Below are 4,859 nucleotides of genomic sequence, written 5' to 3' on the forward strand. Positions count from 1 at the left end.
TTAAGGAAGAACTAGCCGTAGCAGGGAGGGGGGCTCGCCGGAGAGGTACCCCACTATCTATCTTAGGGTTCAGGGTGGGGGCGATGGTCACCGGCGGTGGTGGGGCGGTGGCGTGGGGATCGCCGGATAAAAAGCTTGGCACGGGGGGCATACAGGGATGGCCGGGGTGGCGGTGGACCGGCGGTGGGGAGTGTTTTCGGGGTAGGCAGGGGTGGCTGTTTGGCCGGTGGTGGCTGGCGGCTCAGTGGGGTGGAGGTTGAAGATGAACTGCAGGCCCTTGATTTCATATCCAACAGCTGCAAAATCGACTGACCAGAGATGAAAAAGTCAGTCGACTGACTTGTAGCCTCACCTCTAGTGCGTTCAGTTTCGATAGTAAAATTTAGTTTCGATAGAAAAATTCAGTTTCGACAGTTAAATTCAGTTTCGACAGTTAAGTTCAGAGATGAGCGGCTGATGTGTACATCTAGCACTTTGTGGTTATGTATTTTACGTCATCTATTGGAGATGCTATTAGAATTCCACTTAGGTTAACGTTGTCTCTCTTGTCCTGCTTCAGCCTCGACGTCGTACAACTCACCGGAGCTGCTCCAACGACAAAACCCTCCATCACAGCGGAGCAGTACCTCGGGCTCCATCTCCAGACGCCTAAGATCTTCTTCCCCTCCTCCAACTGCCAAGTCAGCCGGAGCATCCTCACTGGCCAACCCAATCACGCTGAGATCGACATGGCTTCGCCAAAGAGATTGTACACTTCTTGTGGTTTGACTTAATCTCAACATGCTTCTTTGCATCCTGTGATCTTCCAATTCTTGTGAACCAAACACCCAAATTGGCAGAAATCCTGTGTTTTTAAATTCTCTGTTTTGCACGTGCATTCCTATCCTATTCCTTTCTATTTCCTATCCCTGCATTGTTAGAATCCTCAAATTCAAACAAGCCCTTACACAATTACTTCTATTACAGATATGTGTCAAAGAAAACCTTGTGTGGTTTGTCCTGCTCCTGCGGTGCTGTGTTCCACCCTAGCTCAGCTCCTCCAACGAGGGAAGGGTTCACCACAGCAGGGATCCGCTCTCCAGACTTGTCGTTGAATTGTCACGGCAGATGTCCTAGAACAAGGACTTAGTCGTAGGGCCATCGCACTAGGAAGCTTAAAGGGGTTAATCGGGACAAAGGACATAAGAGAGTTGTATACTAGTTCGGCCCCTTACGATGAAGGTAAAAGCCTACGTCTAGTTGGGATTGGTATTGCTGAGGTTTCAATCTCCAAGAGGCTCAACTCGCTGGCTTGTTTATCGACTTGTTGTTTCTTTTCCTAAGCCGCCACCGGGTCGTCCCCTTATATACATGGGTTGACGCCTGGTGGCCTACAGAGTCCCGGCCAGCTTATAATCGTGTCCGGCTCGGTGACTTCCTTTACATGCCTTTCCTTACAAGTCTTTCCTTACATATGGCGGTTCATAGTATCAGGCCTTAAACCGCCTTTAGGCCTTTGGGCCTTCTATAAGTCTTAATAAACTACAATCTTGAATGTTTACTAGGCTTCTTGCATCACCCTCCATTGGGGCTGAGCCGGCCCCTCCTGGACGGGTCTCAACTGATAGTAATATCCCCAACATTAGACCCCAGGTTGACTTTGAACTTTGTTCTTTGTCAATCTTCCATACTTAGCAAAAAATCCATCTTCTTATCTTTACTGAAATTTCCTTGTAACCCGCCGTGACGTCATCTCTTGGAAACGCAAAAAACTTTCATGACGTCATCCTCCAACGGATCTTTTATCTTTAATGTTTCCTGAGAATCGAGGCGCCTGTATAGCTGGATAACCATCTATTCGGCTCTTCCTTGATCTTCGCGCCTGTCTGTTCACCTTTTCCCTTATAAATAGGCTCGCCCCGACCTTCCTCATTCTTCTCTCTCTCTCCGTCTTCTTCCTCTCGCGACCTTGTTACTGCTCAAGCTTCGCCGCCGCCGCGCTCCACCTCCGTCTCTGTTAACCTTGGCCGCTGCATCAACCCGAGTTGGTTCAGAGAAACGGCGGCAACCTCCGAAGAAGATCTGTAGCTGTAAGTTCTCACTCTCCTGCTCCGCAGATCCATGTTTAGGGTTTCTGTGTGTTCTTCGCAGTTCGTCATGGCTTCTTCGTAGTTTTTCCACTGCCTCCTCTTTTTGATCCAAAAGAGATGTATGTTCATGCAGTAGTTGTTTGGTGCCTCCTTTTGATACTAGCAGACTCCTTTTTCTGGTACAATAGCTATATTTAGATCTGATGAACTCATCTGGGCTGTATTTTTAGGTCTAGATTTTTTTTTCATTTTGAACATCCATTTGATCTGAAATAATATCAAGCATTTTGGGAAACTTGTTTTGTCCCAACACTTAGCTAAATCCGCTTTCTGAAAGAATCTATAGTCATGGCGGCTTACTGCACCGGCTTTCTTTTCTTTTATGTCATTAGCCCTTAGTTAAGCCGCCATTACTTGTTTTGCATCTTCATCCCTTAACTGTTAATCTCACCGTTAAGCTGAACCGGCATGTTGCTTTTCTTTTCAGTTCCTTGCACATCATGCCGTCCAAAGCGCCAACCATCTGTATATGGGTTCCCTCAACCATAACTGAGGAACGTTTAAAAGAGTTCTTCATCATAGGATTTCTGCCAGCAAAAACCGTCATGTCTTACCGTGCCCCTGATCCGGAAGAAGAACGACCCAATCCGAGAGATGGTGAGGTGATCATTTTTACTGACCACATGAACTGTGGCTTCTCACCGCCCGGCTCAAAGTTCTTCAGAGAGGTTCTCCATTTTTTCAAGCTCTATCCTCAAGATATCGGGCCTAATTCCATATCTAACATTTTTAACTTCCAAGTACTCTGTGAAGTATATCTTCAACAAGAGCCAACCGTGGAGTTATTTAGAGAATACTTTTATCTGAACTGGCAGAATGAGTGCACCAACGGCCTTAGTTTAGAGCTTGGAGGCATATCAATTCAGCATCGGCAGGGTGCCATCTTCCCCCTTATTGTCTTACCAAGTCACCCAAAGGAGTGGAACCAAACTTGGTTCTACTGCAGGACACTTCGCTAGCAAACGAGAAGCCCCTGTCGGGTTACCGCCCCGATCGTCTTGACTCCAAGTTCGCGCTTCCTGATAAGTTGAATGTCGCTGAACGCAAAAGGCTGATACCATCCATCAAAAGGATCAACGCTCTGTTGGGAAAGGGGTTAACTGGAGTTGATCTAACCCGCTACTGGGTCTCATGGCGGGTCATCCCTTTGAGCCGCCGGTCAAAGCTGATGTATGAGTATGGTGGAGGCCCGGATGACTCTCTTCGTCACAACCCCGTTCAATTGATAGAAGAAGATATTGTCTCAATGTCAACTCTTCTGGTGAACGGGAAATATGAAGATTGTAGTGTCGTCGGATAAAACCCCTTCTGCCAACTTAACCCGGTTCCAAAAGTAAGGATGTCATTATTTCTCTCTTTTGTATTTTTCCAGCCGTATTATTTTAATACTTGCCTGACTCTTTACCTTGTTTTTACCTGTCTGCAGGCCAATTCTGACTTTTGGAAAGTTAAGTATGACCACGAGGCGGCCAAGAAAGCCAAAGCCACCACCATAAACGCCAAGAAAATGACCCGAAGGTCGAAAAAGAAGAAAAAGAGTACTGCTGAAGACTTGATGAAGCTTGATGATACATCTGACTCGGAGGTAGCCCTTGATTCCCTTGGCCAATTTTTTAACAATCTTATTGACATTGATCGTTACCAGGATGACACTGGGGCTAGTCGGGTTGGGGAAGCAGAGGTAACTATCATTTCCTCCGACTCAGAGCCCTTGCCAAGACAAAAAGTCCAACGAGTGATCCGTAAAGTAAGGTTTTCTAACCCTTTAGCTCACTTGGATCTCAACTTTCGTTTGAAAAAAGAGCAACATGAAAGCCGCCATCAAGCTTGGACTGAAGATGAGCCGGCTGTCGTTCTTCAACAAACTCCTCAGAAATGTTCGCATGAGGTTTACCTCTTTCTGTCTTTAACTCTATTTAATGGATCCTTCCCTTTGTATTTCTTTTAACTCTATTTTATCCTTTCAGGAGGTGTCTCGCTCTTCTGGCGACTCATCGCAGACGCAATTTCCGGCTTTCAAGACTGCCCCTGGGTAATGAAAAATCCTCATATTTCCTGGGTTGTTCAAATTGTATCTTTATACTGACAATCCTGCAACATTTTTTCTTAGTGGCCAAGCTAAATCCAAGAAAGTGAAGGCAGCTAAGCCGGCGGAAGACCCGCCGGTGCTAGCATCTGATCCGACTAGGCCATCTTCTCCATTAACTGACGCTCCAGAAGACCTGCCTGTTGACACCGAAGCAAATCCTCCTAAGCCGTCATTTGACGAGACCACTGTGAACCCTTCCACAATCGGACCATCAAGCTCAGCCAACCCACTGTCTCCGTCTGCACAAGATGTTCAGATTACCGGGAGCCGCTTTATTGAACCGGGGAACCCAACCGTGCTGGCTCGGTGTACAGCAAAACAAGAGGCTTTGGAGAGGCAGAAAGTTCGCTTTGACGTTGCCAACTATGACCATCTAAATGCCAATGATATTTTATCCGGCTATCTTAGCCATCTACACTCCACTCGCGATTCTGAGATTGAAATGTTGTAGTTAAAATACGAGGTACGCTCTTCCGGCTTATCTATATTCCTTCAACCCCAAGTCTTCGGATTATGAAAGAAACTGAATGATCTATAGACTTTAAAATATAGGCCAAAACCTTTACCTTTGAAATTTTCCTTGAATCCAATAGAACAAAGCTTCACCTGTAGTCCCCAAGGGCCGGTTCTTTTTGATCATA

This window comes from Triticum dicoccoides, chromosome 3A (assembly GCF_002162155.2).
Source record: "Triticum dicoccoides isolate Atlit2015 ecotype Zavitan chromosome 3A, WEW_v2.0, whole genome shotgun sequence".
Classification (NCBI taxonomy): Eukaryota; Viridiplantae; Streptophyta; class Magnoliopsida; order Poales; family Poaceae; genus Triticum; species Triticum dicoccoides.